The 25,808-nt window shown below is 42.6% G+C and overlaps 1 protein-coding gene across 1 annotated transcript in view; it reads right to left on the bottom strand.

The window, feature by feature from the left end:
• Positions 1-506: 506 nt before the first annotated feature.
• SMPX (small muscle protein X-linked) overlaps positions 507-25,808 on the bottom strand; it is a 47,579-nt gene continuing 22,277 nt past the window's right edge. Inside the window, exon 5 of the mRNA XM_016199384.2 lies at positions 507-916. The gene's annotated coding sequence lies outside the window, so the exon portion shown is untranslated. The remainder of the gene's footprint in view (positions 917-25,808) is intronic.

Here is a 25,808-nt window from a genome sequence, read left to right as displayed (position 1 = left end):
CAGAACACTGTAGAGGGGCACGGGTGATTCCTTTTGGTTTATGATCATGTTGGCCATTGATTCAGTTTCACAGAGAATCCCCATCTTAGCAGCAGGAGACACAGTTGATCTTTCTTAGGACGACTAAGATATGATCTGTCCCTCTCTTCTGTTCTAATTCCTCAGCTTTATTTTATTGTGCCTTGTAATGAACTCCATCCTACCCAGGCAAAGGGAATTTCTGACCCTCTATGGAAGAAAAATGCACTCCCCATAAAGGTTATCCTTGGAGGAGAAATATCAATGATGCCCAGTTCCTCAGGCAATATTTAACTTCACTTGCACTGACCAGTCAGCTATAGTTTTACCCCGGTACCCAATAATTCAGAATTAGCATCCCCCACTTAGGCAACGTGTGGTTTGGCTGGCTCTTATATCTCATTTCTGTCTATGTGGGGGAATATGTAGCTCTCTAAAAATATGAAAATTAATTTAGTCTTGATTCATATTTTACACTTACTTGCATATTTATTTGAACTCATAAAAAGTTTATTGACATAATTTAGAAGGTGAAGAACTAAAATGCATTCCAAATAATGACCAAAATAGTGTGGGAAGTAGCTTAGAGAGCTTCCAGTCAAAGTCACTGTTATACATATGGCCATATCCCTCTCCATAAAATATTCCTCCTCAAAACAACACCTTCCAAGAGGTGAATTCTTGAACTATGTGCCCTGCAAGATGCCAAACACGAAGACAAATTAAAGTGAGAGGTGCAGCCAACTAGAAGGAAGAGATATAAATGTACAAACAGGACATTTCTGCTAGAGCCTCAGGCATTCAGGAGGTTCATAATCTTCATACAAATATATAAAATTTTTAGTGAGCTATTTTCATTTTAATCTGTTCTCCTCCTCTTCAGTTCTTCACATGAAGCCTGCAAAAGAGAAACCAAAGGAAGAATTCGTTTCATTTTCATGAGATATTTTTAGGGGCAGCTTGACTTGTGATAGGTACAAGTCAAAATCGAACTTGGACACTTCATCTCTCAATTCCATGAATGTAAAGTGAACTATGAGTAGAAAGTGTGACCATCAACTGTGGCTCTACTGATTTAAGTAATTTCAAACTATGTGAGGACGGCTTCCTTCTGAAGGATTTAGAGTATGATGCTAACCTTATGGTTATAACTTGCAAGACCTCCGGTGCCTGTGGTCAATGTGCAGTCATGGCTCCAGCTCTCCACTCTTCCCTCCACCTACCCCACGGCCGTGCACATTTCAGTGTCCTGCTGTTGTGGAAGGGGTGTGATTCCTCAGAGCTGAGTTTGGCCACATCACTTGCTTCAGCCAGCAGTGAGCCCAAAGCAATAGTGTGCCAGTTCTGAGCCTAAGCCTCAAGAGGTATCACATGTTTTTGTTTACTCTCTTGTGCCTCTGCCATTGTCCTGAGCAGGGTACACCCAAGCTCACCTGCTGATCCCAGAAGATGGATGAGAAACATGTGGAGCAGAGCTACCCCACCTAACGTGCCCCAACCAAGCCCCATCTAGCCCAGAGCCCCCAGCTGCCACAGATGCGTGAGTGAGCCCAGTCTAGACCAGCTGAGCCCCGACATATGAGCCAGAATAAGAAATGACTTTGTTCTAAGCCATTGGATTTGGGAGTGGTTGGTTCTGCAGCAATAGCTAATTGATATGGTGCCATTTCTTTTAAAAGCTCTTGTAGTCAGGGATCACTGGACATTATTTACACATTTGTTTTCCATTTTTCTTTTATGTCATTCGTTGTCATCTTTCCTTATGTGAACAGGTTGAACCTTTTCTAAGAAATGAAATGCTCACACTTTTTTCTATTACAAATGGCTGAAGAAAGAAAACTCCACAGACAAGGCTCTCCCCTGCTGTGGCAGACACTGTGATGTGGCTCTCTCCATATCCATCCATAGTCACACTCACCCTTGCTCTTTACTGCAAAGACTAGTCGTCAGATACTCCACTTCTCAGGCTCTCTTACAGCTAGGGTGGCATGGGACCCAGTTTTGGCCACTGAGCCCTGAGGGGAATTCTACAGTAGAGGTATTTTAGAAAGCTTTGCTGTCTTGTGTATTTCTTTAGAGATTGCAAAGCCTGTTGTGTCTTTCAGCCTTTATAGCTTTGCTGTGATGCAGTTTGTGTTATACTCATTGTTGAGATGAAGTACTTAGAGGTTCAAAAAGCAAAGTGAGTAGCTCAGAGTCTCATTGCTGGTAAATAGAAAAGCTGGGATTTGAACTCAGGTGCCCTAATTCGGGCTCCTTCTGCTCCACTAATAGAGAAGGTTTGGATGGTTCTTGATCCAGTGGGAAAGGTAGGAAGGTATTAATGATTGCAGAACTGAATAACATTATCACCAGCAGTCAGCATAGGCTCTTCTATTTCTCTAGCATTTTTTTGGAAACTCAATTTTTGGTCCATGCCTGTCACCAAGAGGAAGCAAGATACCACCTCCTTCCCAGTCCAGCACTTCGGGGTACAATGTGTTTTGTTGACCAGCAGCTCCACAGCCTCACCCTGGCCCACCATGTGACCACATTTCCTCATACACCCTGCACGGAGTTTGCCGGTCACTTACTGCCTCTGTAACATGACAAGAGCCTTCAGGCCTCTCCCTCTTTGCTTATAACTCTTGACTAAAATGTCCTCCATGACTCTTCATGTAATATGCTGCATTATAATTATTAACTAATATGCATAACCTCCTTCCTCTCATTGCTCTCCTGCCGTAGCTGTCCCACCACTAGGCTGTGACCTTCTGAAGGGTGTGAACATGTCCTACTCATTAGTACATCACATTGCCTAACATAGCACCTGACACATAGCAGGGGCCTGAGGGCTGATGAGTTGGACCACTCACTGGAAAAGTGAGAATGGGACAAGAACTGGAGTTGGAGTTACGCCAAAATCACATTCTCCAACGTGAAACAATAAGAATGAGTGAGGGACCACAGATGCAGTAAATCAGGAGTGTTGACAATATGCTAAGTCCCCACAGTGCTGCAGGTCTGCCCTAGGCCCCAGCCATAGCCCCATCACAGCTATGTGTGTGCTCAAGCCATTTTACTGCTGTGGTCACTGTCCTGGGTGACATATGGCCAGTGTCTGGCTAAGCAAGAGGCCATGACAAGCTGCCCTTGAAGCTGAGACATTCCTTCGGCTTCTCTGAGCAGCGTGGAAGGGGTGATGATTCATTGCAAATTGTCACTGAAGCATGTTCTGTGAGGTGTGATTTCTCTCCGAGAAGTGACCAGACTATAAAGCACCATCTGCAACCCAGAAGTGGGAACCATTTCCGTAACAGGCTTGATATGGACTTTGACCACCACATATCTATCCCAGGTAGTGAATTTATGGCCATACTACAAAATTTAGTATGAGCCATTTGCAATGACTCTTCAGTGAATGTTTAAAAGCCCTAAGATGTCCCTCTCGACTGGTTCAGCTTGTGGACCTCTCTGACTTTGAGACTCTTGGAAATATAGAGAAACCTTTATCCAGTTTGCCCGGACCACTGAGGTAGCCATTTATTCAAAAAAGCAAAGGCGTGGGATTCTTTATGCCACACTGGCCCAAGGGAGCTGTCCTCTTCCCCTTTGCTCACGGTGTCTGTGAGCTAAGGGAAGCCTGGGAACCTGGCTGGGGGGTGGATGCTGGGCCAGTGCCATCAGCCTGTGCTCTACGTGGGGGTGGAGGAACAGCTAGCTGATGGTGATGTTGCCAGTTTTGAATATCTACGCTGTGCCAGGCATGCCACCACTAACTTTACACCGTCACCTCATTTAATCTACAAAGTGAACCCAATTCCTCCTTGTAGAAGGAGCCAGGCAGGAGGTAGCAGAGGGAATAGAGCAGTCATTGCAGTTGGCTTTCTACAGACCACCCTGCACACACCTCCAGCTCCCCTCTCCCTCCCATGTCACAGTAGAATCCCAGAGGGCCCAGCAACCTTGGACACAGGACACTGCTGATGGATAAGGTCACACAGGGACCTTCCAGAAGTGAAAAGCCCCCAGAGGACTAGCATTTCTGTCCTTGGACTTGTGGGACTCAGTGTGTACTCAGATTGGCCATGTGTTACTGAAATACAAGAATCCAAGAATCCAGAGACTCAGGTCAGGGCTTGAATTTAGAACTGGGAACAATGGGAAGGGATCCAGAGCTAAAATTGCTCAGGCTGGAAAGCTCACTTGTTTGTCAGGTTGTTGGAATGCAAGTGTGTTGGGCGGTATCCTGGGCCACACTGCAGTGCTGCCTAGACAACCAGCTGTCGGCTATTCTCCTGTGTCCTGTTCTCTCATAGGGGACATTTGTGAGAACAAAGGGGAATGCGAGGCAACCTGCTGAAAAGTCACTCTCCAGGTACTCCAGCCACCTTCTGTACCCAAAACACAAAGACACAGAAGCCCCACTTCTAGTTTGGGAAAGGCTCACCTTGGCTGGTGCAGGGGTGATGTACCCAATATCTCCCTGTGTCACCCTATGTCCAGGCTGAGGAGCATGTGATGTTTACGCCTCGCCACGACCCATTTATAGCTGCGTTACTCATAGTCGCCATGGCCCTACATACATCATTTAGGAAATAGGCTCCACTCAACACTTGTCTGCATTTGGTCCTTTCAACACACACTCGGGGGCAGTGCAATGATTATTTCCTCCTACGTGGTGCTAAATCATAGAGCCATAAACACGATGACACTCAGAAATAATCGAGAGAAAGGCCATGCCTCATATTCTGTCCAGTTCCATAGGCAAGAGCTGGCCATGCACCCAGAGCAAACTGGTTGAAGCTTTGGAGCTTGTTAGAGGACATTTGTGGAGCCCTCTAGTTTGAAGCACATTCCCACACATTGTCCCGTGCACTCATCATGACCATGTGAAGAGGAAGGCAGTGCACGCACCAAGGTCAGAAGACAGGAAGCACAGACTGCAACTGCACCCAGGCAACTCCAAACTCAGAACTCTTTCTGGTATCCCAAACAGCCACTCAGAAAGTAAAAGAAAGAAAACTCTAAGTAAAAACTTTTCTTAAACTATGAAACATCCACTAAAATTGGCTTTTGCGTATGAAGCCTTCTGTGGCTAACATAAAAATTGAAATGTTTCAACTAATGCCTACTAAAAGTAGGAAAGGCGTGAGAGTCTCAAGGAGCAGGACTTTTTTGCGGGGGAGGGATAATTCTGCACCTGAAATCAAGATTCGAATAGTGTTATGTGCTGGACGTGAAGAATTTAAGTCACCTTAAGGCAAAGGCAAGTTGCATGTTCAGGCCAAATTTCATTAATGTAAATTCAAAAAGTTTCTTTAAATCCTATTGTACTGAGAATTTGTTACATCAGATATCAAGTTAGAGCTGGGGGCCGAGCAGCTGAGACACTGAATTTGAGATGTTGGTGGAGAAAGGGGCATAATCCAGACCACTGGCAGATCCTGGTTTTGTGGTCAATTTCTCTCCATCCATCAGAGCACAGACCTTCCTGTTTCTAAAGGAGCCAGTAATTTCACTGGGGAAACACTGACCCAAGACTTATCTAGGGAAGCACAGCTCAGTAACGCCCAGAGGTAGATGAAATAATAAACAAGCCAAGTAAATTGTTGTCTTAATTGAGAAGTTCTCAGAGTTCCTGAAGACAGTGAAACTTCTTTGTTGTTTAGGCCTGAGCTTTCAATGTCTAAAGACAACGGTGCTTACATCAGAAATACCCAGCATCCTCCTAGAGCTGTCTAGTAACAGTCTGTGGTAGCCAAAGGTTCTGGAACATCCAAATGGAAAACCAATTCCTTGACATAAAGTTAACAGAACCTATGAAACAAATGTAGGCTTCCCTGTCTCTCCCGTAGGGCATCCAGAAAAGCACGTTGTCATGGCAATCACCTTACAGCTGATAGACTTTGCTAATTTGTTGTTTGTCTTTATGGTAACAATGATGGTAGTGAGTCACCCAAAGATTGAGAATCCAATAAAAACCTGGCCTTTGACGTATCATCAGGCAAAGAAATAACTATAAATCTTTATAATCTTCTAAAATAGTAAAACTATTTCGAAGATGAATGGAACTAGCATTTTAGTATTGCTCCTCATTTTAGAAATTTGGAAATTAAAATCCAGAGGGTCAAGTCACTTGTCTAAGGTCACACAGCTAGTTAATGGCTGCTCCAGAATTAAAAGCCTGTCTGGAGCTCTTTCCCCTACACTAAACTCTTGCAAAACTCATATAAAATAGGCATAAATAATCTGTATATATTGACAGGGCATTAGAGTCACCTTGCATGAACAAGTGATACATGGAAATACATCTGTAGTACAGCAGTAATTTGACTTCCCATTCTTTTTTTTTAAGCCTCACCTGAGGATATTTTTTTTATTGCTTTTCAGAGAGTGGAAAGGGGAGAGAGAGAGAAACATCAATGTGAGAGAGACACATCGATTGGTTGCCTCCCGAATTCACCCCAACCTGGGCTGAGCCTGCAACCAAGGTACGTGCCCTTGGCTGGAATTGAACTCGAGACCCTTCATTCCGCAGGCCGATGCTCTAACCACTGAGGGAAACCAGCTAGGGTTTGACTTAACATTCTTGTACTTGTGCTAATGAACACCAAAATTTAATTTTTAAAAATGTTATGCTTTCTCCAAATTTAGCAGGGTTTCTCTTCAATATTTTTATAGAGTAAAATGCACAAATCTTAAGTGAACAGCTTAATGAATTTTTTCGTGTGTATATTCCCACGTATAGCTTTTATTTTTACATAGCTCTTAAATCCTACTGTATATGCCAACATATCCTCAAGGTCTTGTTTGTTTGAGAAAAACTAGTTCCAGGAGACAATAAAACAAGTTTCACTTTTAAATGAATGGGAAAGCAGGGGAGGGGGAAGAAACAAACTTTCCATGGTCAGATAAATTGAGAAATACTGGGTTAAGCAAAGATAAACCGTTTTCTTAGTTTTAGGGTTCCTCAGAGCTTTAAATATCCAAATGCATATTGTGTGTTGGGTGTGGGGACGAAACCTTGTAGAATTTTCAAAATTTAGTCAATCACTGAACCGTTTTTCCAGTATTTTACTGTTTGTATTCTTTTTTAAAAAAAAATTTTTAATCCTCACCCGAGGATATGTTTTTTTATCGATCCCAGAAAGAGAGGGAGAGAGAGAGAGAAAAACACTGATGTGAGACAGAAACATTGATTGGTTGCCTCCCAGAAGCACCCTGACAGTGGATCGAACCTGCAACCTAGGCCTGTGCCTGCCTGGGAATTGAACCCGCAACCTTTTAGTGTGGGGGATGATGCTCCAACCAAGTGAGCTACCAGGCGGAGCTGTTTGTATTCTTTTTTCATTTATTATTCAATATATTACAAATAGTGCCCGTGTTTTATCAGGTGAATACACCAGAGTTTACTTAATCAAAATCATCGTATTGGACACACAGTTTCCTCATGAACTTTGCTATCATAAATGAGCAAAACTTTTTCCACATGAGCATTTTCTGCAGGATGGCTTCCGTCAAGGCCAAACTAGGCTGAGCCTTTCTCCATTTACAAAGACCCATGCCCTCAACACCCAGGCTAGTACAGCGCCTGCTGTGCAGTGACACAGTATCCACTGAGAGAATGAGCAGTGTCTGTTTCATGATCCTTTTTCCCGCTCACCTCTGTGACTTTTATAAGAGGAAAATTGATAACTGTTTCACTGAGCATACCTTTGACTACTAGTGAGGCTTTACATTTTCTCATGTTTCTCTACTAATTGCACATCCACTTTTGAGAACTGTGAGCTCATTTCCTTTATCTGTTTATCTATTAAGGTCTTAGCATTTTGCTTCCCAGTTTGCATGGGCTCTTTACATAACTGTACAGTTCATGCAAAACAATTTTCTTGATAGAGTTTTCTATTTAATGTTTTTTTCAAGTACATACTTTTTTTAATTAGCAAGGTTTTGTGAGATGATTTTGATAGCTCTTACTTCTTTGAAATGCTATGTGGGGAAACTTAATCAATGACTTCATTTTCCCCCAAAAATCATTGCAACAGTTATTTTAAAAACTAGTTTTAGACAAGCCCTGACTTTTGAAGCCATCATCGAAAGACTTTCATTTTATTGTCTTAAAAGTTATAGGAAGTCAAAAAGAAGGATGTTTAAGGAAAGGAAAGAAACATCGCTTTGGGAAATGTGGGTTCTTGGCCTGGCCAGGCGTGACTCAGCGGTTGAGCATCGAGGTTCGATTCCCGGTCAGGACACAGGCCCAGGTTTCGGGCTCGATCCCCAGCAGGGGGCGTGCAGGAGGCAGCCGATCAATGGCTCTCTCATCATTTATGTTTCTCTCTCTTCTCTCCCTCTCCCTACCTCTCTCTGAAATAAAGACTTTTTTTTTTTAATGTGGGTTCTTGTTTATAGGCTATTGTAAATCACTCCCAAAGTTGTGAGGTTTTTTTGTTTTTGGCTGTTTGTTTGTTTTTAACCACACAGAACAGGAGCTCCACTTGGCTGCACATTTGAATCACCTAGGGAGTTTTTAAAACTCCCAGAGCACAGGCTGCCCCACACCAATGACATCAGAGTCTCCCTAGGCCTTTGATGTGCAGCCACAGTTGAGAACTACTGACCTAGAAGCAAGCGCTTGTCAGATGTCGTTAAATTACAGATTCTGACTCAGGAGGTCTGGGGTGGGCCTGGGGTTGTGCATTTCTAGCAGACCTCCAAAAGGATACTGTCGTTGTTTGTCCATGGACCACATTTTGAGGATCAAGTGTCTAAAGCAGTGGTTTTCAAAGGAGGGCAGTGGGCCGTATCTTGCCCCCTGGTGGATATTTGGCAATACGTGGAGATGTTTTTGGTTATTATACCCGGGAAGAGGGAGTGCCACTAGCATTTTGGGCATGGGAGCCAGGGTTGCTCTAAGCATCCTACAGTAGTACCCAGGATAGGCCCACCCCAGAGTTATCTGGCCCAAATGTCCATAATGCTGAGGTTGAGAAATGCTTCTGTGAAAGACAATGATCCCAAACCCGAGCCAGGACAACTGTGTGCTCTGGTGTGATGAGTGGGCCCCTTCTGGGAAGCATTTCTGATAAAACATGAGTGATTTTTCTGATCAACTTTAATGAGATAAAGAGTCCCTTCTGGGAAATTAGATTTACCTGCCTTGCTAAATAAGCCTTGTCACAGAGTTTAATAACCACTTGTACCTGGCCTAATAATGTTATCTAACTACATTTTTTCCTATTCTAAGTCTTTGAACTGGCATTTGGAAACCTCTTTAGGCTACTTTGAAATAAAGCTTTGGCATGTACTTACGATCAATTCATCAGAGAAATTGCTATAAATGCCCTTTGCCTTGCTGGTCTCAAAGCTGCTTCCTAGGTGGGACCCTATGTATACATTCGACTAATGTTTACTGAGTGCCTGCTGTGAAGACATTTTAGTGCAGACCCTGCCTTCAGAGCCCAGCTGCGTCCTAGCTCTGTCACCTGGGGCAAGTGTTCTTCCGAAGTATAGGAAAATAATAGTATCAAGCTCACAGGATATTTGTGAGGATAACACATTAAAGCGTTTAGCAAGATGCCTCCCACATAGTAAATACTCAATAAATGTGCATTTCTTTTTACTGTTATTCAGAGACAAAGACCCACAAAAAACCTATACATCAACACATCCCTTTCTCCCCCTCTGCCTTCCAAGCAAGATTCAATTTTTGTCACCTTGGCTTCAAGCTGATGGTTGGCGGAGCTCTAGATGGGTGCAGAGGAGAAATGAAAGGAGTGAGTAGGCCCTAGGTGGTGTGGCTCAGTTAGTGTCATCCTGTGCACCAAAGGGTTGTGGTTCTGATTCCTGTTGAGGCCATATACCCAGGTTGCTGATTCTATCGCTGGTGGAGGCATGTACAGGAGGCAACTGATTGGTGTTTCTTTCTCTCTCCCTTCCTCTCTCCTAAAAAATCAATAAAAAAGCATATCCTCAGGTGAGGATTAATGTATATGTATATTAAAGGAGTGAATGGAGTTGAAATTACAGAAAAAAGAAGGGTTGGGACAATCAGGGGATAACTGGATTTGGGGAAAAGAATGAAGAGAGATTTGTGCTAAGAAGTTTTTAGGATGGCCTGGCCAGGCGTGGCTCAGTGGTTGAGCATCGACCTAGGATCCAGGAGATCGAAGTTCGATTCCCGGTCAGGGCACATGCCCGGGTTGCAGGCTCCATCCCCAGCAGGGGTCGTGCAGGAGGAAGCCGATCAATGACTCTCTCATCACTGATGTTTCTCTCTCTCTCTCCCTCTCCCTTCCTCTCTCTGAAATCAGTAAAAATATACTAAAAAAAAAAAAAAAAAAGGAGTCTTTAGGATGAAGGAATCTTTTTTTCTAATGTATTTTTTAAAAATATATCTTTATTGATTTCAGAGAGAGGAAGGGAAAGGGGGAGAGAGAGAGAGAGAAACATCAATGATGAGAGTCATTGATCAGCTGCCTCCTGCACGCCCCCTGCTGGGGATCAAGCCTGTAACCCGGGCATGTGCCCTGACTGGGAATCAAACCGTGATCTCCTGGATCCTAGGTCAATGCTCAACCGCTGAGCCACGCCAGCCAGGCAGGATGAAGGAATCTTTGGGATGGTGATGAATCAAGAGAATTTTTAGGTAGTCTTACTGTGTGTTCTACAATGTAAATGTCTCTTAGATGAAGACTTGCTTTCCTTTTTGAGGCCATTTTTGACTATCAATTTGTTTCTTTTTTTATATAAGATTAAAAAGTTTTCATTTTTCTTTTTTTAATTGAATTTATTGGGGTGACATTGTTAATAAAATTATATAGGTTTTATGTATATAATTATACCGTACATCATCTGCATATTGTATTATGTGTTCACCACCCCAAGTCAAGTCTCCTTCCATCACCATGTACCCCCCTTTCCCCTCCTCTACCCCCCCCATCCCTCTGGAAATCGCCATATAATTGTCTGTGTCCATGAGTCTTTCTTTGCTTCGTCCCTTCACCCATCTCACCCAGCCCTCACTCTCCTTCCCCATGAAAGCTGTCAGTCTGTTCTCTGTATCCATGAGTCCGTTTGTTTTAGATGAGGCTCTGTGCTTAAATTGCCTTAAGGGTGGAAACCAGATGCCTGGTATTATTTTAGTTGTATTACATGCCAGAAAATGTTTTAGGCTCTCTGGATATACTAGTGGACAAGTTATCTCCCTTCATGGGACTTAACATCTAGAGAGAAAAGGCAGGCAATAAAATAAGTGATGGCAATCCACTCCTCCATGGTGATGGATGCTGCTGTGATGGGTGAAACAAAGGAATCAGTGAATGTTTTATCCACTTTCAGGGGCTATGAAAAGGCTTTTCAGAAATCATATTAAAAGTGAGACTTGAATAATGGGTAGAAATTAGCCAGCTAGTGGTAGGGGAGGAGAGATTGGAAAAGAATATTCTGTGCATGTGTAAAAGCCTAAAGTCAGCATGGCACCTCCATGAACTGGGAGAAGTTCAGTAGGATTGGAGTAAGGAATGCCCTGCATGGGCAGAAATGCAAGATGGGGGAAAACTGGTGAGTCTGAGCCAGTTAATGCAGGCCCTAAGGGTAATGGGGAGCCACGGAAGGATGCTCAGCAGGGCAGTAACATTATCACTTTTGTATTTTTTCTTTTTTTGAAAGATCTGTTGACTGTAGGGCTCTGGCATCTTAAAAAAACAAGAGAGAAAAGGCTTTGAGGAGGGAAGTGCACAGGTTACTTTGACAGCTTTGGGCCATTAATGCTGCAATTGTTCACTGAGGTCACCTGTGTGACAGCAACAAGAATAGTGGATAAATGGAGCTTGTAAACCTTCTTTCAAGATGAAGAGAAGGGTCAAACATCAGAAACTCATAGCACTTGACCAAGGGCTCTTGCCTGAGGATTCAGAAAGGAGACCCTTCACCATTAGCAAAGGCCCAGGGGCTCCTCACTTCAGCATTTTAGCTCCAGACCTCAAACAACTATGAAGGACTTAGGAAAATACCCACAGGTCACACAGGCATTACTTGGAGAACAAAATACAAGACAAATTGCAAGTGACAACAGTTGGCTGGGGGGGCAGTGGGGACTCAGGCTGTTCTCACCTGTCAATTTGCAGTATTTTGTAGGTGAGGAAGAATAAGCGTTTCACTAAAGCAGAAATGGACAGTCTGTCTGATCCCATGGCTTAATTTATTGAACAGGGGAAGTAAACCTTGGGAGGGAGATGGATCCGTTCCTAACGATTTAACCATTAACAAAGCCCTGCTATAAATGGAACTCATAAGAGAAGGTAGCTTGTTGGAAGGCAAAGGAGTGGGCCCCATTAGACAAAATAGGTCAGGCAGGGAGAAAGTCATCATATCTCCTGACTGGTTAAGTTGATCAGAGATGACAGGCCTTGTCGTTTTTTAACTGATTGAAAAGAGAAAGAGAATATACAAGAGGTTTCTTGTTGTTGCCCTTCTTAGAAGATGGCTGTTTCAGAGAGGATCTTGAAAAGAAAAGAACTGATAATATTTATCACAATTTTGAATTTTGTGCTTCCAAATCTGTGTGTGGGCGTGTGCTGGTGTGTTTGTGTGTGTTTTCAGAAAAACAACTCTGTGCCTCTCAGAGGGAGTTCATGTGGCTGGATCACTGTCTTTCATTTGGGACTAATGAAACAGCAAGTCCTGAGAAGCATGGCCTTTGTATTGGTTTGATTTTGGGTGATAGTCTCTGCTTTTTTCATGTTTCTTGTTTTCTTTTTTCTTATGGTTGTTCTTGTTTTCACCCTCAGAACAAGCCCAGGAGAGGGAACAGCGTGCAAAAGCTAAAATTTATCCCTCAAACACCGGATTTGCCCCTCCTAGGAGGCTCTGCTTTCTTTTTTCTCCTTCTGGAGCACCTCATCCCTAATGACTCAAGGAAGTAAAGAAAACCCTTTTCCAAGTGTTGAGAGTATGCATTTTGATTATAGGTTATCTGTTTTATAAAGGCTTTAAAAACACTAGGTAAACTGGCTTTACATATGGAAATAATCTTTCTATCTCCCCAAAGATAAACAACATTTTGTGTTTTAAATAAATACAAGAAATTGTGGGTGGTAAAGATTAGTGGTGTTGAAAGGAAGCAAATACTGAAATGTTAATGTTGTGACTTTGGGCAGACCTCACTTCTCTGGACCCCGGCTTACTCATCAGTTTGAAAAAAGAGGGGTAGGCTGCAGTTGTAGGTATCCTCCCAGATGACTCCCAGTGAGTCTTACCTCCTGATATTCACACTCTCGTGTAGTTCCCTCCAACACTGAGTAGGGCCTACTCGTGTAATCAATAACATATCACAGAAATGATGGAATGGGACTTCCAAAGCTAGGTGATAAAAGCCATTGAGGCTTCTGCCTTGCTGTCTCCTAGATCACTGGCTCTGGGGGAAGCCAGCTGCCATGTTGTGAGGGCACCCAAGCAGCCCAATGGCAAGATTCACATGAAAACGCACCGGTGCCTCCTGACTACAGTCATTGTTAACTAGTCAGTAGCATGCATGCACCATCTCGAAAGTGAATCTTCCAGTTTTAGTCAAGGTTTTAGATGACTGCAGTCCCAGCCAACATCTTGACTGCAACCTCATGAGGGACCACAGGCCAGAACCACCCACTTCAGCCACTTCTGAATTCCTGACCCATAAAAACTCAGAGATAATTTTTATTATTATTTTAAACTGCTAGGTTTGGGGTAATTTCTTACACAGCAATATATAACTAATAAAGTTGCCTTAGGCCAAGACCAGCTCTTATAATTTACGTTAATAGATAGGTGTTATTGCTCAGAATCATAAAAAGTTGGCATTTTCACCACAACCAGATCTTAGCTACAGGGTAGGACCATGTTGCTTTGGGCATTTCTGAAATGGTGAGTAGCCAGACTCTAGAGACCTGGCATCCTGAGAACTCACAGATTCAGCTTTGTGGGAGCAAGCCAACATAGCTGGCTGACCCATCAGTTACTCCTTAGCATATCACACTGAAAGCATAATCCACTTATGTTATGTTTACAACCAGAGACTGAACTTGTTAAAAGAAACTCCAGTGGAATGGGCACTTCCTTGAACTCTCAACTTAATGAGTCACTACAAAGGATGCAACTGGGATTGTTTGGAGGGAACAGCAGCCCTGGCAGCTTTTAGAGTGAGATGAATTGGGACAGGGATTAAAAGTTGCTAAATTCATGGGTAAACCCAAGTGATTCTCCAGGGTAAGGGGCATATCTGGAAAGCAGGAGTATAGAGAGGGCCTACTAGGCTATGGTGTCTTGGGTGGACTAAATGACATTGTTAGTCCTCTGACCTATGAGAATATGACTCTATATATTGGTGGCTAGACAAGGCACAGCATACTCATCAGTGGGGACCAGAGTGCGCTCAGCTCCTTCTCAGCCCATTGTGGCTATTGTTCTTGACTCTTGTGGCAGCCTGGATAACAGCATCTGTTTCCCATGTCCTGTCCCAAACAGGCTGTGGCTCACCACCGGATCACCCTCTGAATAAGTGTACACCTGTGCTGCATGGCTTTCCAAGAATGCTTGGCTGTTTTCCTCATTTAGAGGCTTTCATTGCAACAGCCTTGACATTCAACACAAGAAATACATTTCCAGGCAAAAAAGATTCCATTCTGCTTTGTCCAGGGAGGATCTGAGAAGCATCCTCTAACTCAGCTCTTCTGACCCCAGTCCTTAGACTCTCCTGGGTGGTCTCATGAAATATACCCCTCCCTGAAAGAATTAATTTGCCAGAGGTGGGGCTCAGGCAAGTCCAGGTGATCACGGTATGCAGTTAGCGCTGGGGACCATGGGTCCAACTCAGCGCAGCGATTTACTGCTGCCCGGCCCCAGGACTAAGTTAACTGGAGTAAGTGTAAGTCCTCTTCGCCCAAGGCCCATTACCGGACAACTCGGTTATTCAGAAACTGGCTTCAGTTCTTATGCCATAATATTTGAGAAAAGCTATACAACCGCCTGTCAACCAGCCAAGTGGCTGTGATCCTGGTCCTGCCTTGCATTGGACTCCAGCAGTGTTCAGATTTAATCTCTTTTGTGTTTTGTTTTCACTTCCTGGACAACCGTAACAGGATGCTTGAATGAAGATGATCAGCCCCAGCTTTTTGGTCTCTGCCCATATTTGAAACTTGGCAAGTTTTTCCTTAGAAATATCTCCATAGAGATTAGAAAAAATAATTCACCTTCTTCCTTCCCTATCATTGCATCCAGAGATCTCTCTGTATTATTTCTTTCAACTGCATGTGAATCTAGAATTACCTCAAAACAAAAAGTTTAACTAAAAGAAAACCAGATGGCAGGCTGCATTTGGCCCCTGGGCCCTGGCTTGCCAACCCTTGAACTGTAGCAGTGTCAGAACCTAATAAACAGTTACAGAAATTAATCTTGTAGCAGTACTGTTAAGTGACTTGTAGGAAAGTTGATGTCACTGGCAGAAGTCCTCATCCATATTAGGAATGTCCCCAGAACTTGCATAGCACATTTCACCCCATGGAGCTTTTCCTACCTGCTACATGAAGAGTCAGCCTGGGGAAATGGTTAAGAGGCAGACAGTCTGAGTTTGAATCCTGGCTGGCCCACTGTCTAGTTGAGACAGCTTGGGGGGAATCACATAACCTCTCTGTGCCTCAGTCATCTCACCTGTAAAATGGAGCTCTTATGTATACTAACTCATTTAAGAATCACAAGGTAAAATACTTGGGACAGTGCCTGGCCCTTGGGAGCACTATTATAAGCATTAATGATTGTCGTTTCATTGATGCTTTGTAGATCTGAATTTCAGCAAGGAAATTTGACCAAGTTGCTCACTATACCTTTGGATACTAGCTATAAAACTGTGGACCAGGTGATGGGATAGTTAGGGGATTTTGAATGTCCAGACCTAAACTATATGAATTGATGGCTCTAAGTCAGTGGGTCTCAAAGTGTGGCCCCCAAACCAGCAGCAGCAGCCCCTTGGGAACTTGTCAGAAATGCAGATTCTCAGGCCCACCCTAGACCTCCTGAATGAGAAACTCTGATTCTGGAGGCAGGGACCAGCAGTCTAAGTTTCAGAAAGCCCTCTAGATGATGCTGATGCACAAGAAAGTTCAAGACCCACTGCTGTAGCCCCGGCAGGGGGGGCCAGCTGATTGGAGCATCATCCCATGCAACAAAACAGATTATTGGTTCAATTCTGGCAGGGCACATACCCAGGTTGTAGGTTTGATCCCCGATTGGGACACGTACAAGAGGCAACCGATCAATGTTTCTCTCTCACATGGATATTTCCCTCTCTCTCCCCCTCTCTCTCAAATCAATTTTAAAAAAGTGTCTTCAGGTGAGAATTTAAAAATGTATTAATAATAATAAAAGAAAAACCACTGCTCTAGGCCAGTCTAAAGAGTTTTCCACTGCTGCACCCAACAGGATGCTGTCCTTGGTGCTGCCTTGTCCCTATCACATCAAGATCTCAGTTAAACATAAGGACAAGCTTGTTTCTCAAACTGGCAAATCAGACAGGCAGAGTCAGCCTGGAGGAATAACTACACCCTTGGGTGCTAGAATGTGGACCGGAAATTATCTCAGTCGGTTGGAAGTGCTGTCCAATACTCACAAAATTGTTTGATTTTTTAATAGAGATAGCTTTACCTAACCCAAGTTCCTAACTCAAGTTTCTTGGCATTTAAACTCCTACATGTTTGGTGCAGTTGTCAGTGGTGATGTGGGTATCCAGGCACTGTGTTCCTTGGTAGCGTTGTGGCCAAGACTACAGGATTGCAGCATATTGAGCGCGAGTACAGGAGCAACTTCGTGATGTCATTTCATAATGTCACCTAGTGAGGAAGGGTACCACCCCAAAGGGAAAACTGAATCTGCAGCCAGTATGGAGGGGTGGCAGCGAGATGCTGAGGAGGCTCAAGGCTCGTTCTAACGCAGTTGCATTTTACACCTATGCCGATCTCCAAGTATTATTAGCGGCTTTGTTTTATCTGAGCCCCGGACTCTTCTTCCCATGCGCTCAGAGTCCCTGCCAGTGGGGCTCTGAGACCAGCTCAGTTGGCAGTGTGACCTGCTCCTGGCTGTGGAAGCAGGTCTATAATTGGCCCATAATTGGATGGGATTTGGCTCAGAATGACTCCCAGGCTCCCTCTCTCCCAACAGATAACCAGCAGTGAACTTCATATATGATTCTTCAGGGAGTCTGGGATGTCATTTCTTGGTTATTGGTGACAATGGAGAGCTTTCCAGAAGAGTTGATCTTTAGGGTGATGATTTGGGGGCATCTTAAAGTGAAGTTTGCCCATTTGTTTGTCCCCTGGTCTTTCTGAAATTAAGACATTTCAACCTGATTTTCAAATCCAGATCAAATCAGTCTCTCTCTCTCATCTCTGTGTGTGTGTGTGTGTGTGTGTGTTGGTTGTATGTTTATATGTGTATAAAGGAAAATATGATTTTTTAAAATTAGGCAGCAAAAAAGTAAATAGAGATGGAAATTGTGATAGTACATTTCCTTTAATACATCTATAGATAGAAGTGGATAGATTAACCTTAGCTATCTCTCTATGTCAGTGAGAAAAGTCCTTCTGGGCAGAAGCAGAGTCATTATCTGTTCAGTTCTGGCCCATGGCACAGGCTGTAACTAACCCCACCTTGGCACCACTATAGACTGCTTGGTGATTTCACTTTTCTGATTAAAAGGGATCACACCCATTTTCTACAGATGGACTTAAACTAGGCTTAATTAATAATTAGTCTTAAAATGAACTTTCTCTGGAGGGAGATGACATATCCCACAGTCTTGCACCCTGTGTGAAGTTGGAGGTCATGCAAGAATGAACTGCAAATTCTATTCCTGCCCTACCTGTTTCAGACAACTGTTGTGAGCCTCAAAAAAGAGAATAAACATAGAAGTACTTTGGAATTCTTAAAATCAACTGCAAGGGCTTCTTAATTAGCCTCTAGTTAGAAGATGTGATTTAGTTTTTGCCACAAAACTCCAAATAAGCCTTTGTTTCCTCATTGCCCGGCTCATGATGCCCCCTTAAGTGGCTATTTCACAAAGTCTCCAAGCCACCATCTTCTTTGGCACCTGTATTTATTATGGACTACCTACCGATATCACTCTTATTGCAAAGTAGATATTACTTAATTATCAAGTTAAGTAACATCAGAAGGAGGGAGAAGACACTTCTGGAGGATAATAACAGGTGAAAATTGGATGTGAATGGGACATAAGCCAGGACAGGATGTCATATAGAAGACACCTAAGGCACTTCTGGATGTTTAGATCAATGTGGATCTTGTTTTAGTTTCCAGACTCTAATAGTACATAGTCTGTGTACAAAAGATTGATAAAAAGATAAGATTTCTCTTTTCGGCCATTGAGCTCATTCAAAATTCTCAGTAAAATGGTTTCTGAATTGCCTCGTTTCACTTTTCCTTGATAGGAAGAGAATGGCAGTTTGACTCTTGAAATATTTCTTAAACTGATTTTCTTTGGACACAGTGTCTGCTGCAGGTTTTGAAAAATGGGACTGCAGTGCCTCCTCCAGGACAAAGAGGTTACTTGCAGGTTAGAAAGCATCTCACAAACTGGCTTAAGCTCAAAGGATTCATGGTAGGTGGTGACTGAGAAAGAGATCCTCCCAGATGCTTACAAATACTTCAGTGAGCTCGTATTAGTAACAATTAGAGGGATTTCATTTTCAGTGAGCTTTTTCATATTCCCTGGGGAAGTATGGAGAGCCACTCTTTAGAGAATACTTCCTTCAAAAGCCAACCAACCAACCTCTGCCCTTGGGAGAAAGGGGCACAGGGCATCAGCAGGTTGTGGGGACAACAAAGGGAATGAACACTTTCTGGATTCCAGTTCATGCCAGGTGCCCCATCTGAGACAACTCACTCTCTTTATGGCTCCCTCTCAAGATTGGTATTAACATTTATATTTGTAAATGTGGCTCAGAGTGATCAGGATTGTGTCCAAGGTCACAGACATAGCTGGAAGGAGAGCATAGGTATGTCCCACTCTACCCAGCATATCAGTGCCCACTGTCATAAATTAAGTTCCTTCTGATGGTAACATGCTATCGTTAGTAACTAATGGCTACCACTGTGCTAAGGATTTTATACACACTATGTGATTCGGTGTTTCTCAGCTTCGGCACTGTCAACACTTCTTGTGGGCTCGGTCCTGTGCATTGTGGGATATTTAGTGGCATGCCTGACCTCTACCCACTGGATGCTAATAGTACCCACTCTAACGTGTGACAACTAAAATGTCTCCAAACTTTGCTAAATATCCCTAATGAAATTAGTCTCATGAGGTGGGTATTTTTATTGTTTTTCAGAAAAAGAAATAGGGTGATTATGTCATATCACAGACCAAGGGGATAGCAGAGCCAGGACATGAACTTGTGCCTGAATCACCTCTAAAGTGTATGCTCTTCAACCTTCTTTCAATAGAATATCTGTTTTCCAACGTCCCATCTAGAATCTTCATCACCTACATTCAGAGGCTGTGTCTTGTTCCTTCATTCCTGCTGTAGCCATTATGTGCTAATGTCCCTGCTCACATTCTCACTCAGCTAGATTGTGGGGTCCTTGAAGGGGGTCGTCTTGTATCACCAGCCTCTAAAGTCGTAAAGCCTGGCATGCAGTGAGTGCACAGATGTTCACTTACTAAATGAGTGAATTCATTTCGGTTCTTTAATCCTTCCCATTCAAATCTAGTTCATGCTGTGAACCTGCCTTATGAAGAAAAAGGTTAATTCAGCCAAGGTAAATTCCAAGCAGCTCTCATACAAAATGATTAGGAAATGAAAATCAGTTGAGGCTGGATAAATGTATACCTGAACACTCAGAATTTAATAAACCCATTTGGTAAGTTTTCAGGAATTATTTGTTGCCTCTGGAACTAAAGGACAGCCATGATTGCTATCATTTGTATCCAAAATTGGAAATCAGGCAAGAGCTAAGCAGTAAAACGTGTATTACTTGTTATGGATTTGGCTGTGCCTGCTACATGTCACGGCTGGTCTTCTGGGCTGGAAGGAAGGGCAAACATCCTTTGTACAGAAGGCATCCAATGACTTTAGGGCAGTAGGACATACTTGCTTTCTGCTGTTATTTTCCACAGTCAAGATGCATGGTTCTGAGCAGCCTTTGTGCCACCTGCCTGGATGAAAGTGACTCCAATCTGTCAACTACTTAATAGAAATTTCCTTCGGTTAGAAGCCAATTGACCAACCCTGCCTGGGATTAAAGCAGCCACCACCACGCCATCTGCATAAAGCCCTAAACCAAAGAGTGTAGGATGTTCAGTTCTCGGGCAGGGAGCGGTGGCAAGGGAGTACAAGAGAAATGTGTGGGTCCCAGTTTAGTCCTAATTCCTTCTCCTTCTCAAATGCCACAATGTGTGGATGGAGTTCAAACACACAGCATTGTCACGGTGCTGCGAAGCCTGATTAGACAGCCTGGAATTCACTTCCCCGGTTTGCTGCGTGGGCTGCACGCAGCGTGATCAGGAATGATAGAAAAGGCTTCACGGGTAGGAGATGGCTGTCTCATGATGACACAGAGCCGCCCGCGAAGCCCTCACTCATCCTGCTCATCCTGAGGCCTGGCGTTCCTCTGCGGCAGTTTTGTCAGGACTGGGCCAGGTCCCTGTCACCCCCAGCACTGCCACAATCACTGCAATTCTGTTTGCTCCTTTCTTCTCCAGCCCCCATTTCCTTTCTTTCCTTCTCTTCCTTTGCCTTTCTCTCAGTCTCTCTCTCTTTCATGCTTTCTCTGACATTTACAGTCACTAACCCTTCCTTTTTCTCAAGACCCTTAAAAAGAGCCCATTGTTTGTGCTTCCATGCTGTGTGCTTCCCATGCAACTGAACCCTTGTGGACGCTGTGTCTGATTCATATGTGTGTCCCCAAAACTGTCATCCTCAGCACCTGGTCTATGCTTTTTGCTGAATAAATGTTCATTGAATGGATGCATGCATGGATGCATGGATGCATGAATGAATGAATGAATGAATGAACGAACGAACGAACGAACGAACGAACGAACGGATGAATAAATAAACCAACATGACAGAGTTGTGGAAGTAACATTTTGCAGTCTCTTTAGCCTTTGCTTGTTTTACTCTGACCTAACACAGTGAAGTATTTGTAAAGCCTCGACGACTACAACTAAAAGAACATTTTTAAAGAATGCAATGGGTGATAGCGATTGAAAGAACTGGCTGTGGAGTATGACAGATGATGGTTTGCATCTCATCTCTGTGACAAGCTGGGTGACCTTGGTCAAGTGACATAAACTTTCTTAGCCTTCTTTCCCCCCATAAGTGAAATGGGCATCATAGTATATACCTCATGCATTCAGCATGAGAAACAAATGAAATAACATATGTGAAACACAAGACAAGATGTTGGGCATATCATGAGCGTATACTAAATTGTAATGCTAATGATGACAATAAATGTGACGACATTGATGTTGGTGCTGATGATTACTAGTGCTTAACATTTTTTAAAAGACTTGATGAGCTGCTGAGATAACCTACCACTTTCTGAAACATTTGAGGTAAAAAAAAATAACTTACAAAAAGTAGTTGTGTTTAAGGCCTAATACTATAACCCAGGAGTATTTCATATGTACCTATACCATAAATATATATTCAAACCTCAGTTCTTGAACTTCTCCCATCTCGAATAATTCGGTTCTCGACCATGAACCAAGTGGTTCATGGGAAAAATGTCTCAGTTGTCAACCTGGCAACTCTTTCATGCTGATACACCAAGCATGACAAAAATCGTCTCTCTCAGACCACAAAGGAAAAAGTGCGCCAATATGAGTCACTTTACTGCTAAATCTCTCCTTGTTAACATCTCAGGAAATTGTGCTGTGAATTTTTTGTGGGTTTTTGTTTTGTTTTGTTTTGCTTTTGTTGCTGGTGAAATGGAGGATTAGCACAATTTTAAAACAAAAAGAAACCATCAAGAGTGCTAATGTTGCTAAGGGTATGAAAGAAACAATGATCACAGGCAACTGGAGAAAAACTCTTGTTGATTTGGATAAACGAAAAGCAGTTAGCCAGTGACAGCATTTCAGAGGCAATAATATGTGAAAAAAACGAAGACCTCCTGAAAGACACCCCTGGAACAAGTGCTGAAAGTGATTCGTTTAAGGCTAGTAGGGGGTGGTTCGATAAATTTAAGAAGTGTGTTTATAGATTAAACAGTAATTAGTCATGTACTGTATATAAAAAAAGTTAAACAAGGAATAATTTGGGGATCTGGAATGAATTAATTCAATTTACATTATGCTTAATGGGAAAAAAATGATTCCGTTTTTGAACAAATTGCTTCTCGAACGGGCTTCTGGAACAAATTAAGCTTGAGAACCAAGGTTCCACTGTATTTAGTTTACCAGTTGACAAAAGAATCATATTTGAGTGCTTTATTCCTAAGTCTCTGATTACTGTGAAGAGATTATAAATATTGGACAATTAATTACTGTTCTCTTTTATTAATGTTTTAATTTCTGTAACATGTAACACATTGATTGCTCGGAAAGGAGTTTATAATAAGTTGGTCCTGACATCAACCTTTTCAGTGGGTAAATCAGGATTACTTACTCTCAGCACTATTAACATTTGAGACTAGATAATTCTTTATTGTGGGGGTTTGTCCTGGGCATTGTGGGTCATTTACTAACATCCCTGGTGTCTCCCCACTAGATGACAGTAGCAGTTCATACCTCCCCCTAGTTGTAACAACTCAAACCTCAAATTGTCTCCAGACATTGCCTCCCCCCACCTCCCACCAACCACTGAGATAGGGTAATGAGTTCCATTGCATTGGGAGCAGGACAAATACCAGCTGTAAGTGTCCTTTAACCCATGGAAATCTATGTGCCAGTGTACAAGGTTCTACCGAACTGGGTCCTGAGTCACCTCAGCCTTCTACCAAGCTGGCTGGAGCAGATGTACTTCTCTGGTCTCGAGTGTACTCCCTGAAAGCTCTCTCACCAATCCCAACTCCCCCACCCCACCCCACCCCGAAACCATCCAGGTAGCTTCTGTGTGTTTGCTGTGGAGAGGCTTTTACAGCAACTACCACAATCAGCTTAATGGTTCCTCACTGTTACCCTCAACAGTGCTTTACCCCCACACAGGCTGTAACCAGGGTCTAGAACAACAACTTTGCCAGGCAGAAAAACAAATGAATAAAACCTTGATGCAGTTCAGAACCACTGCTGAACCCATCTTTATCTTAACCAAGTGGGGAGCAGGAGAAAAAAAGCATTACGATTTGAAAGAATTTTGGCTTCATTATAAAGTGGAAAATCTCAGCACAAAAACATTTCCTTCAAAGAAAGTGAACAGAGCTTCTGTAATTGGGTCAAAATGGGATATTTCAAAATCGAGGACAAAAAAAAATGTCCAGCAAACCACAGTGAAGACATTTGGAGAAGTTGTTGGTGTGTGTTTTTAAGTTTAGTTCTATGGAAAACAATAAATATGTCCTCTGTCTTCTGGCAAAAGGAAAAGGTTATGAAATCATGATAAGTCAAAGACTATGAGAAATAAATCATCTTGTTTCTGAAGGCTGCAAAACAACATAAAAGTACTTATATAGCCAATGTAAACTGGAAAAGATAGGAAACCAATTCCCATTTACTAAGTACTTAAATTTACCCCATTCCAGGAGTTGTGCCTGGATATAATTTTCAAAATACATCTCCCTAATTCTTCACAAGTAGCCTATGAGGAAAATGCTATTTTCTGCTTTCAGTGAAATGAAGAAATAGAGACATAGAGCTGAAAATTGCAAAGGTAGAGGGCAATGAGACCAAGTCTTCATGGCCCCAAATCCCATATTGTTAGCAATTTTGTTGTATTTATCCCATATGTAAACCCAAAGAAAAAGACTGGAGAGAAGCTATCTAAGTGACTACTGTATTATGCTAGAATGTTGATCTTATGGGCAATTACTTAATTTCCCAGCTTCTAATACATTGTTATAGTGTTTATATCAGTAGATTTTTAAATTTACTGTATTTTATCATTTAAAAGGGATGATACTTTTATTCACATATCAATTTAATCATCTGTCATTTATGTAGATATAGATCATTTACTCTAGGGTGATCAAGGGCATGTTTCCCCAATAGGGAGTTGCTCATATTGATTTGATTAGTTGGTTATTGATTTGAGATCTTTCTTCGTTTTTAATAGAGGCATTTACAACTATAAATTTGCCTCTAAGCACTGCTTTTGCTGCATCCCACAAATTTTGGTATGTTGTATTTTCATTTACATTTGTCTCAAAGTATTTTTCTTTTTCTTTTTTTCAATATATCTTTATTGATTTCAGAGAGAGGAAGGGAGAGGGAGAGAGAGACAGAAACATCAATGATGAGAGAGTCATTGATCGGCTGCCTCCTGCACGCCCCCAACTGGGGATTGAGCCCGCAGTCTGGGCATGTGCCCTGACCAGGAATCGAACCCCGATCACCTGGATCCTAGGTCAACGCTCAACTGCTCAGCCATGCCCAGCCGGGCTCAAAGTATTTTCTAATTACCCTTGTGATTTATTCTGTGACTGTTTATCCAGGAGTGTGTTAAGTCCCCAAACTTGTGAATTTCCCAAACTTCTTTCTGTTATTGACTTTTAATTTCATCCATTGTAGTCCAAGAACATACTTTACATGATTTCAGTCCTTTTAAATTAATTGAGATTTGCTGTATGGCCTGACATATGGCCTGTCCTGGACAATGTGCCATGTGCACTTGAGAAGAACATGTACTCCACTGTTGTTGGATTCTATTTCAGCTATAAACTGAATGTTTATCCCCCCCTCCCCCGAAATTCATACCTTGAGGCCTAATCCCCAGTGTGATGGTACTTGGAGGTGGGGCCTTCAGGAGTTGTTTAGGTCATGAGGAGCTTTTATAAAGGAGACCCCAGAAATCTCCCATGCCCCTTCCACCATGTGAGGACATAATGAGAAGGTGGCCATCTATGAGCCAAGAAGCAGGTTCTCACCAGACACCGAATCTGCCAGAGCCTTGGTCTTGGACTTCCCAACCTCTGAAACTGTGAGAAATAAATTTCTGTTCTTTATAAGCCACCCAGTAGATGGTATTCTCTTACAGCTTCCCAAACAGACTAAGAGAATTTCCTTGTTGATTTTCTGTATAGTTATTCTATCAGTTGTTGAAAATGGGGTATTGAAGTCTCCTGCTATTATTTTTGAACTGTCTATTTCTCACTGGAAGCAGATGCTGCTCCATCTTACATGTCCAAAGCACTGTAATAGTAATAATCTGGACTTTCAGCCTTGGGTCTTATGGTTTTCACAGTGTTTGGCACTGTGGACTTATTCACTCAATCTTCAGACAGTGAACAATCTATTTGATCAAATCATTGAACAATACATGGTGAGGATAGGTGACAAAGTGGTGGCCCAAGAAGGGGGAAATCAATCCAACCAGTGAAGGGCTAAATGATGTCTGGTCCAGGGTATATATTGCTTATGAGTCCACGGAATTATTCAATGTTAAGAAATGCTCTCCCTCTCTAACCACAAACCATGACCATGAAAGTCTCAAAATATGACTTATTTGCTGGAGAAGAATTGATGAGTCAGAGGCAAGCCAGCTTAATACGTCTCCTAGAAGAAATAAAAATCATTCCTTGGCTTAAAACAATGCTGTACTCATTTTGCATTCAGGTCAATTACCCTGACAACTTAGGTTTTCACATTCCTGTAGAAGGACAAATCG

Source organism: Miniopterus natalensis, chromosome X (assembly GCF_054644295.1).
Source record: "Miniopterus natalensis isolate mMinNat1 chromosome X, mMinNat1.hap1, whole genome shotgun sequence".
NCBI lineage: Eukaryota > Metazoa > Chordata > Mammalia > Chiroptera > Miniopteridae > Miniopterus > Miniopterus natalensis.
This window is presented reverse-complemented; position numbering and strand designations above follow the sequence as displayed.